A 16,235-nucleotide genomic window follows, 5' to 3' on the forward strand; every position below is an offset into this window, starting at 1 on the left:
ACATAAAGTAGGAAGTGTCAGATGTTTACATACTTTTAAGCAAGAGATAAATAAAGAATTAGAGACGCACACATAAAAATAGTAAAATTAAAATGACACAATAAAAATAAAAACAGTGAAATGACAAAATAAAAATAGAAAAAGTAACCTTACAAATTAAATATGGTGTAGGTATATATATTCATTATCAGTACAATTGTTTTTAGTGCATATATATGTTACGTCTTGTTAAATGTGTAGTAACTGTCTTGAGTAAATTGATTTCAGAATACTTAAATAAGTTTACATTGTTTTGTACTTCATCAGAATTAAGAAATTAACAATGAACAGAACAGAACAGAAGACTGGTTAAGACTGACGATGTTCTATGTACAAGTCGTAATAAAATTTCTGTTTTTTCTGTTCTGTTATGGACCATGATTAGCTGCATGGGTTATTCACAAAGATCCTCGCAAGAAATTTATCGATACTTCAGAAGATAAAATAATAATTAAAACAGTTACAGATTCCGTAGTAACGACGGAAATTAAATAAATTTGCGCATTTACAGACTTCGCAATGTTCGCGATCAAACATATACATAGTTGATAAAGGTTATAATTGTATACGCTTCTCGACAGCAAATGATACAAATTTTGACGTATATAATAACACCAAGATGTAACGGCATGCGTATTTCAAACCTTTATCATACAGTTTATTTAATACAATTCATTTTTTCCAGACATAAAGACGCACAACTACACCACAGAAAATTTAACGGACATCGCAACCGCCACCGGAACCGGATACCAATTTAATTTACCAACGAAACGTTCATTTTTAGTGCAGAGAAGTATAAGCATGTTCGCCGAAATTGTCGTGTACTTTGGATTCCTTCCCCTACATTCCTCTTTCTTCGACGGTTTTTTAGATTTCACCCCCCGACAATCCAAGACATACAAATTAAATTACCCCTTTCGAGTAAACAAGATCTACGCGAAATTGCATTCTTCTTCGAAACCTTCAATGAATTAGACAAAGTACGCGACAATGAGGAAATTTCTGTATTCTCATATATGATATTCTCTAACGAAATCTCCCTTACTAACCTACTTTTTTGCATCGATTATTTCCACATTCCCGTACTTGTTGATCAAATGCTTGACCATTTCAGCCGCTATGATGGCATTCTAAATTATAAACTTTGTCTATCCATCATAGACGTTTTTGGCATCGACTCATACATAGCTCAAACAGCTTATCTTCGTTTGACCCATTCAAATTCTTTCCCACAAGTTTGGCGACGTTTACCAATCACCGAATTCGTAGGTATGAATGACAAAGCATTGGATTTTTTGGATTTATCTATGTCGTTACATTTTGAACATCTTCCCAGTGGTCATCTCTTTACATGTCACATTTGTTGGAACAAGCTATGGGGCACATATCATCTTAATGATTGTTGTCAATCCGGTTGTCACGCCAGTTGTGGTGATTCGTATATTTTCAAAGAAACCACCCAAACATGTAAATTTTGTCAAAAAACGGAGACCAGACCGATACCGCGACCCGCAAGTCCTCCACGTGAGCCTCAAAACTGGGAAGATGAACTCCTCTTCTGAACTTGTAATTAATAAAATGAATAAAAATCCCATAAAAATAAAAATAAAATAAAAAAACCTTGATTATGATAATGCATTGATTACTCTACAAGGAAATGATAGGATGCACATTTATAGTCTACGTAACATTATTACATTGACAATATGCGAGAAAATAGAATGATATATGTGTGTATAATATAAAATTATCATAGAGAAAATAGCATGATGTTATGTATATAATATAAAATTATCATATTTTGTCATGAAAAGTAGTCTACGTTGTATTATCGCATTGACGATATGCGGGAAAATAGCTGGATGTTGTGTTTATAATATAAAAGTATCATATTTTGTCATTAAAATCTCAATATTGCTTCATCCTATTTTACACGGAAAATATCTTTGTGATGATCCTACATTGAGTACATGATATGAAATTTTCATATTCTGTCATAGTTAAGGTCAATACTGTTTCATTTTATTTTACATGTATTCTTTTTTCTTTTTTTGCAGATAAACGAACCTTTCGACGCCACAGGAAGCAATCGCGCGACCAGACGATTCATCACCGGCGAGGGGTCCCATACCTACCGCCACCCCACTTTTACATCATGACGCCAGCGTTTACTTTTTAAAAATTGATACGTTACCATGGAAAATTTTGTCATTGCTCATGATGCTGTTAATTATGCTTTTTATTATGTTGTTACATATCATACTAAATTTGTCATACTCTGACATCTATTATTTCTTTATTATAAATTGATTTTGTCATCGAAAATCTAATATTTTTTCCATCATAACATAATTTTTTTGAACTGATACCTTGTCATTCAGGGTTTGATATTTCTAAAGATTTTAAATTAAAAATTATATAGTATCTTTCTTTGATGAAAATGAGGTATGTGACGTAACTTTAGAAAATTATTTTAGGATTAATAATTTTATAATCTGAATACAGAAGCAAGAAATATATAAAATCATAAATAACAACTCTATAACTAAATAAAGCCGATAAGTAATTAAGATACCAAACGAAAACAAAGTAATTAACGTGTCATAACACAATTAGGTCTCTTCTATATAATACCTAAAAGTATCGTTACACGTTAAATGCATAGAAACAATTAAACATACATTAGTCAGGGAGAGGCGGCTTCCCGAGATGTATTCTAGGTGTAGATAACAAATTGGGGATGTCTATTCAATTGGAAACCTGCGCGTATAGGAGGCATAAAATCCGTCGGGGTAATATGTCATCTATCCAAGAGCGGCGAACCGCCCTGACCGGCGAGAGTCACTACGAAGTAATTGAGTACGAAACGGGTACTATAAATACACAATCAAACAGAAAGATTTTACCCTTGGCTTCTCTTAGGAAATATTCGTTTTGTGTTATTTACATTGGTTTTGAAATTATTTGTTCATCTTAAATAAAGAACTTTAACTTTACATTCAGACTTGTGATTCATATTACATGACACTATCAACCATATGTAAATTAACCTAAACTGTAAATCCCCGCCTGTAGAATTCATGTGTTGAGTGGTTGAAAAATATCGTGTGTGGTTTAAAACAATGGCGTTGGGGAGGGGTTTTACCTATGTATTATACACCCCATCTGAATGTGTTCGCTGTTGTATAATCTTAGACGCAACTCAGTTTTCAAAATTATGTTATAGCTTTTCATATCACAGGTTGAAAAGACCACAACCCATTTAAATTTATAAAGAGGGTGTCTTAAAACGCAGGTCGAGATGTGTGTTGTTGTTTTTTTCTAATCAGTGTGTACAGACTAATCTTATTTGACATGCATTAAGCCCCGTTTTCCTTGAAAGCAGCCAATATGTACAAATTTCAATGATAAACACTAGACTGACCAACGTTGTCTTACAAGCTGTTAAATACACTATGTAGTGTACCAGTGAGAACAGGCAGATTAGGTGGTTAAACCAAACGCTTTAAGCATTTGTTGTCTGCTAAAGTTAACTAAAGTTATCCACACAGGCAGTCATGGTTTACTGGTCCTATTATAGCTAAGGCATGCATCATTTGTGAGCTTCGCTCACAAAAAATCAAAGCGCTTAAGGCATTGAAGTTGCTTGCTGTTATCGTCCTTGATTAGCTTGTGCGCATTGCACAGGCTAATCAGTGTGCACGGGCTTATCTTATTTGACGTGCTTTAAACCCCGTTTTCCCAGAAAGCAGTCAATATGTACAGATTTCAATGATAAACACTAGACTGGCTAATGTCGTCTTACAAACTGGTATATACACTCACTGCTAGAGCAGAATCATTTGTCGTCTGCTGCAGACAGGCAGAGTTAATTGTTCCTTGCAGAGTGAGTTGCGGTTCTTATCGTACCTAAAGCTTTTAAGCGCATACTTATTTGTAAAATATGCTCTGTAAATTTAGTAAAAACGGTAATTCTCATGTCACTCCCACACAATGTTTTCAGAAAAACGCAATACATGCGGTGAAGTGGTGAAGGCGTCAACGACCTTCAGTGATTTTTTTTTTATTTTTTTTTTTTTTAAACCTAAAAATTATAAAGCGTTGCAACGCGAAACGATTGAATAATTTGGAGAGTTCTGTTTTTGTCGTTAAATTTTGTGAAACTACGAAGATTGCTTATATAACGTATAAAATACGTTCAGCATGTGTACTCGGCGGAATAGCTCAGTAGGCTAAAGCGTTTTTACTTCAGGACTCTGGCAGGACTCCAGGGGTCACTGGTTCGAAACCTGGTCCGGGCAATGTTCTTTTCCTTTTTTTAATTTTATTCTTGATTTTTTACTGGAGCTTTTACGATCCAATGTTTAAATTTATCGATATAAAGCATTTAATGAATAAGTTAAAAAATGCCAAAATCTGTGAAAAGGCCCCTTTAATATGTAAGATATGCATTCATCTTATAAAATATTGATTGATTAATTGAAACAAAATGCCAAATATACTGACTGTATAAGAAAAATATTTTGTTCTCTACATAATTAAGCTTATCATCGGGTTACTGTCTAAAGTAATATTTTTATGGATGTGGATAAGTCCTATAAAATGTAATTGTAAAAAAAAAAATTAAAAAAATAAATAAATAAATAAATAAAAGATGATAAACATATGCACCAAGCTAAAATATTCAACGGGTTTATGTTTGAAATAATATTTTTATGAATTTGTATAAGATTTTAAATCCTTTAAGGTTCTTGTAGTCAACAATTCTTTGAATTTTAGTGTATTTGTTCTTCAGTAGTAGTATCCTTTTATAAACTTCTTTCTGTGTTCACTAACAAACGGACATATAAGTATGTAGAGAATAAAATCATTTTGTATTAATTAGTTATACTTAATTTTTTAATAAAACTTTTTGCTTTAACATTTTTCATTCAGGTTATTTCAAATACACTTTTGTCTTGTAATTATTTTCTTCAATGGCCTAAAATAGTTTTATCTTTGTGATTATTATAGGTCTATTTTTGAACTTTTGTTGAAGTAAATATTTTCTAAATAATTTTCTACAAATTTCGTTTTTTTAAACTACTGATTCAAAAATAATTTCTTAAAACTATTTCTTAGGCTTTTTTTTTTTTTAATAAAACTTCTTTCTAAAACATTGCTTTTCTTAAAAAAATAAAAAAATAAAATCACTCATAAATAAATTTCTTAAACTAAGTTTCCTAAACCATTCACCTTAAAAATATTTTCCATTTAACTCTTTTTCTATTTAGCTTTCAACTTTTTAAAATTATTTTCATATTTAAAAATAATTTTCATAAAACCATTTTGCATAAATTAGTAATGCTAATTTTTTGTGTGAAGATTTTAATTTAAACTTTTTGCTTTAACATTTTTCATTCAAGTAATTTCAAATACAATTTTGTCTTGTAATTATTTTCTTCAATGTCCTAAAATAGTTTTATCTTCATGTGATTATTGTTGATCTATTTTCTTTTCAACTTTTGTTAGAGTCAATATGTTCTAAATAATTTTCTACAACTTTCGTTTTTTAAACAACTGCTTCAAAAATATATTTTTTTAAACAACTGCTTCACAAATATTTTTCTTAAAACTATTTCGTAGTTTTTTGTTTTTTTTTGTTTTTTGGTTTTTTATAAAACTTCATTCTAAAAAAGTTCTTCAACTTTGTCCTAAAACATTGCTTTTCTAAAAATAAAAACACTCGTAAATAAATTTCTTAAACTTAGTTTCTAAAACATTCTTCTAAATTATTCACGTAAAAAAGTTCACCTGTAAATAAATTTCTTAAACTTAGTTTGAAAAACATTCTTCTAAATTATTCACATTAAAAAAATATTTTGCTTTCAACTTTTTTTTTTTTTTTTTTTTTTTTTTTACTTTCCAAAATCAAATTTTCAAAAATAGATTGCATAGTGTTCTCATTTTATTTTATTTTTCTTAATCTAATTTTCAAAAAAGTCCGAATAACTTTTTATACTAAATTATTTCTTAAGCTTATTTTCAAAAAACAGTTTCTTATATTTAAAAAAAAACAAAAAACATGTGTATAACTTCTCAGATTCAAAAAATTATGTTCATATGTGTATAACTTTCCAAATTCATAAAATTATAAGACCATTTTGCTTTAATGATTAAAAATATTGAAGATTTTAATTAAAACTGTTAACTTTTTACATTTTTCAATGTTCTAAAATAGTTTCATCTTCATGTGATTATTGTTGATCAAATATTTATCTCACACGTGTTTGTTCCATTTGTTATGTTATCGAGGTGGTGTGTATATCAATTCCTAAATGTTTTGCTAATACGAAGATTTTTTAATAACATTTTCATACAACTTAATTCTTAAAAAAAAATGATCTTTAACTTATTTTCAAAAACTTTCTCATAAAACACTGCTTTTCTAGAAAAAAATTCACTCGTAAATTAATTTCTTAAACTTATTTTAAAAAACTTTCTCCTAAATACATAAACCTACGTTTTTTATTCAAATTCTTTAAATTATTTTCATTAGTAAAATTATTTTCATAAAACCATTTTGCATTAATGAGTTATATTAAACAATGTTGAAAATTTTAATTAAAACTTTTTGCTTTAACATTTTTCATTCAAGTAATTTCAAATACAATTTTGTCTTGTAATTATTTTGTGTACTTATTTTCTTCAATGATCTAAAATAGTTTCATTTTAATTTGATATTAACTATCAAAACCAGCCATTACTTGTTTAGATATTAATTATGTGATAATTGTTTATCAAATTTAATATGATCTCACACGTGTTTGTTCCATTTGATGTTTAATCGTGATGGTGTTTTTATCAATTCCTAAATGTTTTGCTAAACATAATGTGCTCACAGTTCTCTTGTTATATTTTAAGTGGTGAATATTTGCATACATTGTCATTTTCCTCACTGCCTTTAATAACAGAGACATCTTCTGGTGATAAGTTTAATACTATGTACTTGCAACTAGTTTCATATTGTGTTTCTGTTCACGCGTAATATTTATATCATGAGTATATGACTCAGACAATACAATTTTAAAACTGATTTTATCTAGTTTTTTCTATGACCTCAGTCACCTCACAACAAACAAAAGACACATGCCTTAAGTGTCTTAAATTGTTTTGTGATTTTAACAGTTGCAAATATCTTCGATCACCCTTATTCATTTTGCTTTTTATCAAGAGAATGTACTTGTATGAAAATAATTGACTGTGCAAAAAAAAAAAAAAAAAAAAAAAAAAAAAAAAAAATACACGTGTTATGCTTTAACAAATAAAGTTTTAGAGTTCGTTATTTTTTAGTAATATCATATTTTTCACAATAAAACTAAATTAAAAAAATGGCGCATAAGTTACATAATGCTCAAACATAATGCCTTTGTAAAGAGAAAAAAAACTTTTGACATTTTAATCACTGAATAGCTTATTGCATTCTAGGTATATACACGGAGTAGTGTTAACATTGCACGACTGAACACAGGAAAGCATTCTTATATTGTAATGCATATTATGGTGGGAATGTATATCTAAACAATTAACTCATACCCGCTATTCTTATTTTGGTTTTGTTTTTATAATTTTCAAAGAATTGTTTGTGAACATCGCTTACTGAAACTGTCGAATAATTACATTACATCTTTTAAAGGTTACATCTCTACTTTATGAAATTTTATCTCCCTTACAACCTTAAAATCTAATCGGATATCACAGCTTTAAATCAATAACAATAACTATGAATGTGAACGTAAATATCTGAATAAAAATAGGTTTTAACCATTAAACAAAAATCATTTCCCTCTTGCGTGTTTATATACTGCACCAATTATGTTTTAATCCAGTATGTACATGCATTTTTCTTATTACCGATTAGCTGAACATTATTCATATTTAATAAATTCATAACATTATTCATAAGTTAATACAAACATATCAATCGACTTTAAAATTGTAATGGGACCTGTAAACAATTAAAACTAGGAACATCGCTTTGGAGAGATAATTACCAAGCATTTGGATGTTAAGATATATCCGATGAAAATCACTAGATTATTTCACTTGCTTTGTAAATGATCAAAGTTAATCAGCGTGAATCGTACATGTAAACAAAACTTTCACGCCTGTTACTCTGACCCGATGAAATCACGTGACCAAGTCTACTACACCCGTCAATCACTTTCCCACGCACTTGTCAATAACCTATAGTCTGTTCCAATATTTGAAGTTACTAATCATTTAAAATGTATTACGCCCAGGTAAAAGACCAATTACCAGGTCATATAATCAACTAGACACACACCACGTCTCCAATGCCCTAAATAATAATTACCTAGGAAAATGTATGTTAGTTATTTCCCAAATAGATCTTACCAAACCATGTAATGTGAAAATTATGCGTCTATGACTATATTGTTCTGTATACTCATGTATTGCAATTGTAACTTGAGTTAAATAAAGTTCTGTTCTGTTCTGTTCTGGAATTTACATGGAAAAAAGACATGCTGATCATTTAACCCAGAATTTATCTCAAAGCACACACATTTAAATATAAAGTTAACCCGATTGCAATTAAAAAATGAAAACCATTGAAATAGAATATCACATAAATTGATTTACTTTATAGCTTCTCGATGACTAGATATAAGCCTAAGCTGTAGATTAATTTTGATTCGAAATTTACTAAACATCAACAACATGGCTTTTTTGTCACACATTTTTAGGATTAACTCGCTAATTACCAATTATATTTATTGAAATGACACTATCATCTGTTTATTTTTATTGCTTCATGATATGTTTGATCACGTCTCTTTCATTCATATTCTCACCGATCGTCAAACATTGAATAAGTGCGTTTGATATTTTTTCAATTTATTACATCTCTAATATTTTAGAGGCAGAACATAAAAAAAGACTTAACAAAAGAATAAAACAACTTAACAAACTTATTTCGGCTTCAAATCATACTGCTGACATTCGTAAAGTAAACCAAATAAAGCCTTTAGGGCTTTCCCAAGCAGATGTTATTGGTTTAAAGTAACGGGTTGTTTTTGCAACGCATAGGAATCTTGATTATTCAACCAGTTTTTGATAAAATTCAAAGTAAACTCTCCTGGGTATTTTTTTCTCAATATGTGTTGTAATTTCACAGCACCTACATAACTGCCAGGTTGCTTAGCATTAAAATAGTATTCTGAAAGAATACGCTCCTTTTGTAATTTATCCATGGTTAATCAATATTGCTTGTTTATTTATAAACATTGACAGTGTGCACTATTCGAAAACAACTTTAAAAATGAACAACACGAATACTTCAATGCATATAAAATATTTATTTTATACACATAGTGATCTCATTACAAAACATGTTCAGTACATAATTTTATTTGTTAAATGTGATAAAACACTGATGAGTTTTCTGATATTTCTTTGTTTACAAACATGTGCTTTTCAACTCTCTCAATTGTCCCCCCTACATTCAACAAGACTGGAGGAGTATTCCCCCTTACATTAGCAATCAAATAAAACAGTATGTTCCCTTATACTATACAAAGTTAATATTATAAACATAATAACATTACAAAATATCAAACATTTACAAAACATGTCAACAATTTAAGGTAACAATCTTTTCAAAGTATTACATTGAGAAATATTAAGGGTTGCACCAAAATCTGTAGCATTTCCGTTTGCAAAATGTCGTATGTCTATATATGTTTGGTTGCTTATTTTACAAAATGACAAAAACACATTATTTTCTAACGAAAATTGTTCCGTTCGATACAATAAAACCAATGGTGTTGTATTCATTTCAGAAGGCTTCCATTGCTGTGGAGTGCATTGAACGACATCATGGCCTAGAAGAACATACCCGGGGATAATACCAGCAGCAACAAGTGTAAGTAAAGTTATCCTTTTCATCATGACAGTTCTACACTTCACGTTTTTTGCTTTTTGTAAAAGTTCGTTCTGAATATTTACATTGTTTACATCATACACAAAAGATACATTCCCATCAATATTATCTGAACACTCCATTTCTACTAGAAGATCAATCCTTGACTGAATAAATTTGAATTACTGTGTTTTTAAATCAGTTACAGCGAAACAATCTGTCTTCTATTTGTGTAATTGTAAGCACCATTTTTTTCATCTTGGCTTTCCATTGATCCGTTTTCATTATGGCTAGAAAGTCTTTGCTCTCTATAACTCGTTTGTGAAGGAAAACCATCTCTGGGGTAATATTCGAAATGGCCATCATTTCTTCCCAAGAACGTATTATGGCATTTTCATCGACTTCTTTCAGCATATCCTCGAAATAAAACTCAAGTTGATACTCCTCATCATCACATATCATGAGGCAGTCATGTTCTTTCTGTGAAGGGTGATTGGTTTGACAACCATAACAGTTCTTTCGAACAGTCATTGTTTTGACTTCACATCAAGCTTTTGCGTATAAAAAGTCAAAGTAGGAACGCATCATCATGACACTCGCTGAAGTTGAGATGTCTAATTGAGGGGGTGATGAAAATTCCACCCCCTCAGTCATGTTATTCTCTTCTTTCCCCATTTCATTGTTTAATGATAAAACACTATGTCCATCTTTACAACTGAGCTTAAAATCTTGAGATGATGAACAAGCCATATTCACTATGTGCTTCTGTCACTTGTTGAAGTGGGAATGAAACACAGTACTTGAGGATTTCTTTATATAGCTTTATATCTAACGAATTTTGTTTTCAAATTTTTCAGATCACGCAACCGCCAAAATGCACGCCGCCATTTTGAAGCATGTCTGAGTGAACCGATGGTTTCCATGGATTCCATGAAGATTCAATTGATTTGTTGGTTTTTAATAGTCCAATTATTTTTAAAAATAAACATTTTGGTGAATGCTGTTTGTGTTCTTCCAACGGATCATCTTCTTTCCCCCATTGGTGTAATCGTACTGCACACGAAAAACATTCTACTGTATCGTTTTTACCTGTGTAATAAAAGCCAGCTGATGATAACTGAAACTTGTTCGGTTGAATTTGAGGTGACCATAGATCAAATGTTTTAAGTCTATCTTCATAAAATGTGAGGTGTTCAAATTTGAACTCGAGTTCTTGAAATGCATTCATGGTGACTCTCCCTCTAAAAATGAAATCAGTAGTTCAACACTTTCTTTTAAACTACACATCGTTTCAAACATTGTCGTTGGTAAAATCAACTTGTTTTTTCCTTTTTTTTAAACCAGTTTTACTCGAGATCGTCTCTTTTTCAAAACTAGGGTAAAGTTATTGTCAAGTGTACAACTTATTTCTTTACACACCGGTGACCAGGTTATGTTTTCAAAACCATATTGCTTAAAATAAGATAGTGTATCTTCAGAAAACAGTAACTGTGCCTGTGCCATTATTCTATACGAAAATACACGCACGTATTGTACCCGCAAACGTCCACAAAAATTACACAAATGGATGAAAAGATAAACCACTTAATCCAACAACACTATTAAACCGTGCATACTTGTACCTTAACGATCTTATTATAACGCATCAATATGGCGGATCCATCCTACATTAAACCGACTTAAATCGTCAATATAGCGGCAATCATTCAAACCGCCAAAATGCTCGCTCATGAAATGTTAAACCGATAGTAGTAAAACAGCTAAAATGCTCACTTATCATATTTAAAACCGACACAAGTGAACTCGTCAATATAGCGGCAATTATTCGAACCGCCCGCTAAAATGCTCACGTATTATATTTCAAACCGACGGAGACCGTCAAGATGGCCGCAAAACCGCCAACATTCTTACTCATACGAAACCGCTAAAAACCGACGGAAGTGAAACCGTCAAGATGGCGTCAAACCGCCAACATTCTTACTCATCATATATCAAACCGCCAAAAACCGACGGTTGTAAACCGCCAAGAAGACCGCCAAACCTATCAACCAATCAGAAGACCGATCTCACTCCATTTCAACCAATCAGAACGTTGGGATCTCAAAGATGGCGTCCAAGATGGCCACGAAATACCTACTTTCCTACTACTGGACTTGAATCAGCAAATAACAACACATGGCTATAGAAAATCGAAATATACATGGACTGAAATTAAATTGCTATCACGTAGATTCTTTAAAGGTTGTTGTTTTCACAACTTACTCGCCATAAGGATTCAAGTGCTCACCATTTGCTTTTAAGTTTTAACTGTTCATAAGTAACTTCAGTTTAAATTAGTGAGGATGATGCCCGACATTGTCTTTAATGTACTGTGTTCATTACCGTTTTATATTACATAATTGGTAAAACTGTAATTATTGTTAAACAATCTGCTAAACGCTGACTTCCATAACCGTCAATCAAAAATAGTACGGAAAAAAGCCCGCGTAGCGAGCGTTGACCGATCATACATATGGAAATTTAGAAAAAAACATTAGACATAGGGGATGCATCTAAAAATAATTTCCACGCGACAAATATTTTCGCGATGCTATTTATGACCTTGAAAAAATCAAAAACACTTTGACATATGCTAAATCACATGTAAATACAAACCTCGGGAAAAAGTATACATATGACATCATACTTGTGTAGAGAATCGCTCTAAATATTCTCGCATTATATGTTTTTCTCCGCTACATATAGACCGTTCCAGAATTAAGTAATTGCCCAATAATCTCCCCTGAATACTCTCGATTGTCCCACATTTTTATTTTAAGAGTAAAATATCGATAACGGAACATACAGGTAAGTCGCATATCTGGGGCTCGAAAAGGGGTATTTATTTCGTGTATTTATTTGATTAAATTAACAAAACATAAACACAAAAGTGTTTCTCGATAAATATTTTATTTTTATTTTCTTCCAAAAGAGGGCACAAGGCTCATCCCTCCATGTTTATTAGGAACAAAATCAACGTGAAGTTGTGCATTTGCCATGTTTTCTGATCTGCAGTTAGGTACAGTCGGTCGGGTAGTTCCGGATCACTAACGTAAATAATGGTGTAAATATTTTTAAAATAGAGCAATTGCTTTCAAAAAACTTGGATTGTTGAGGCAAAATATTTCATCTTTCAGGCCATATTAATTTATTAATACTTATCAATACATTTCTGATGCCAATTTGAACTTATTCGCTTGCATAAAGTCGGCTAGTTCTGAATCGAGTGCGGTAATTTCGGATCACTCGGACTATTTGGAAGATGTAGGTCAGGGATCATCTCAAAACTTATTTTGACTGTCAACAATTATTTTGACTGTCAAAACAAATGATGCATGTATTAAATAAAACATCAGATAGGTTCGTTTGTTTCAGTTTAATAACTGTCTGACAATTTAAAAACATTATGGGGTGTATGACTGTACACAGGAGAATAAAGCTGTTGGAAAGTATTTATGTTTTGATTTGAAATGGATTCCTCTGTATTATTGGTTATATAAAACAAGCACAAATACTCAATACAAGCAATTTATTGATAAACTCAAGATACCTTCTTGGGAAATAACATAATATAATAACATTTAACAACAATAGAATCACAATAATGTACAAACTGTATGAAAATATGACATATATGCTTATGACTAGAACATTTTATGTATGACTAGAAAATATGTTTATAACTAAGGTCCTAAAAAATACAGAACTTTATATAAATGTATTTATAACAAGAGATGTGTTTGTCAGGAACACAATGCCCCCTATTGCGCCGCTTTGTTTTTTGTTCATTTGGCAGGTACAGATAATTATCGCCCTTTAAAGCTTATTACTTCCTTGGATTAGCTTCTTTGACCTTGAACGATGACCTTGACCTTTCACCACTCAAAATGTGCAGCTCCATGAGATACACATACATGCCAAATATCAAGTTTCTGTCTTAAATATTGCAAAAGTTATCAAAAAACTTTAACTAAGGTTAAAGTTTTGGGACAGAATGACAGACTGGCCAAACACAATATGCCCCGATCATTCGATCCGGGGGCATAAAAATGACAACTGAACATAAACAAGTACCTCTGGAATGCATTTGCTAATAATAGGATCACAATAATGTAAAAATATATAAAAGCATCCATAAAAAGTATAACATAAACCAGTGCCTCTAGAATAAATTTGCTAAAGAAATGGAAAACAATACTAGATATCAAGTTACTTTTTTGGTAAATAACATAGTATGATAACATGTAACAATAATATGATCACAATAATGTAAAATAATGTAATAAAAGTATAAAAAGCAACAACAACATAAACCAGTACCTCTGGGATAATAATGGTAAAGAAATGGAAGACAATACTAGATATCAAGTTAAATGTTTGGTAAATAACATATTATGGCAACATTTAACAATAATAGGATCACAATAATGTAAAAATATATAAAAGTATCCGCTTCAGCCTCTTTGCCAATGACTGTGCAGAGCACCCGTGCTTTTTAGGACCCATCCGTCCAACTTGACAATTATCTGAAATGCAAAATCACAGCATAAATGCACATTAAAAATTGGATAAATATTTAAAATATTACCAATCTCCTTCCAGCACAAGTAACATATTACCATCATTTATTAATCCATAAATTTTTTCTAGAGTACAGATTTTAGCACTCCGCTGGTTTTTTATTACTCCGCTATTATACATTTAAATGTTATAACTTATTTTAAAAATACTAAACACATAAACATACAAACAAACCAAGATGCATTCAACAAATGCTTACTGCATGTGTTAGCCTTGACCTTGTGACTTAGACCTAATGCCTCATAACTGGTTTGCATAATAGATCTCAATCAGATGCAAGAACATGTAAAGTTTGGAGAACCAGGTCCATAAAGTTTCATTTTATGAGCAAGGTTAAAGTTTTAGGGCAGAAAGACAGACAAAATAAACAAAATTCAATCGTATTCTCTGTATTTCTCGACATTGAAGTCACAAAATAGTATTATAATTAAATAATTCAAATGAAACATTGTATCAACTTTATGAGAAACTAGGCACTCTTCATTTCATATATATATATATATATATATATATATATATATATATATATATATATATATATATATATATTATAAACTTTTGTGGTAGCTAGAGCTTTAAAATATTACTAACACAGTATTTAAACAATAATAAACTGTTTTGAGATTTTCCCCAATCAGCTCATCCGCAACTGACATGTACACGAGGTGCAATGTCCATGCTTTTATTTCCATAAATCATAAACATATACTTAAATCACTCGCAGGAATTTAAAAATGATAATAAATAAACAAATTCATACCAAATGTACAAGCATTTACCAAGGAAATGTGCTTCTAAATCGTCTTTTAATTGTTGACGCGTGTTATTGATAGACAGTGCGACGGTAAAATGACACGACTGTGATAGTTACCAAAGTGTGATTTTCAATGAAAACACCGTTGAAATAAGAAGCAAAACTGTGTTATTGCTTGAAATTGATCACATTTTCCAAAAATCACAGTTATATTGATATGGCAATATCTTTTAGACTAATATTTTAATTAAATCATAGAGTTGATTCGGAATTACCCGAGATCCGGAACTACCCGATCGACTGTAGGTTTGTTACGGCTTAAACACTATCAACGGCTAATTTTTATACTTTGATCGATTAATTTATTAAACAATTGTGTGTTTATGTGACAAACAAAAAATATATAATTATCGTTTTACACTTTGATCGTAGTTAATCAAAGTAATACTTTAATTATGTTTATAGATTTATTAAACAATTGTGTGTTTATGTGACAAACAAATAATATATAATTATCGTTTTATACTTTGATCGTAGTTAATCAAAATAATACTTTAATTATGTTTATAACGCATGCATGTTTGTCCAGTTCTGGTATTACTGTTACGTGTTTGAAGTGTAATTCGTGAACCGACCTATAACTTTACCCTTCTTACCCCTCTTCACACCTACATAAAGGGTGTATTGGTTTTTTAAATGTGGGACAATCGAGACGACACCTTGGTTTCTTTACCCGGCCTTTAGTTGGTATAAGCCATAGACTGGTTCAATACAGATAGTGACTATCTTTACAAAACATAACATTTCGTAAACATAACCCGTCTAAAATTTATTGCCCGAATAGGTTACGCATGCGCAATTAATTTCCTTCTATATTACATATAAAATAGTTGAAGT

At 30.9% G+C, this 16,235-nt stretch overlaps 2 long non-coding RNA genes across 2 annotated transcripts; one reads left to right on the top strand and one right to left on the bottom strand.

Moving 5' to 3' along the window:
* Positions 1 to 9,743: 9,743 nt before the first annotated feature.
* Positions 9,744 to 10,962, top strand: LOC127858057 (uncharacterized). Its single transcript, XR_008038739.1, has 2 exons — positions 9,744 to 9,967; positions 10,822 to 10,962. It is a non-coding gene; the product is annotated as an uncharacterized LOC127858057 (long non-coding RNA).
* Positions 10,963 to 13,517: 2,555 nt separating this feature from the next.
* On the bottom strand, positions 13,518 to 15,637 carry LOC127858059 (uncharacterized). The gene is made up of 2 exons (XR_008038741.1): positions 15,345 to 15,637; positions 13,518 to 14,529 (listed from the first exon to the last, which is right to left on the bottom strand). It is a non-coding gene; the product is annotated as an uncharacterized LOC127858059 (long non-coding RNA).
* Between the last annotated feature and the right edge of the window lie 598 nt (positions 15,638 to 16,235).

Source organism: Dreissena polymorpha, chromosome 14 (assembly GCF_020536995.1).
Source record: "Dreissena polymorpha isolate Duluth1 chromosome 14, UMN_Dpol_1.0, whole genome shotgun sequence".
NCBI lineage: Eukaryota > Metazoa > Mollusca > Bivalvia > Myida > Dreissenidae > Dreissena > Dreissena polymorpha.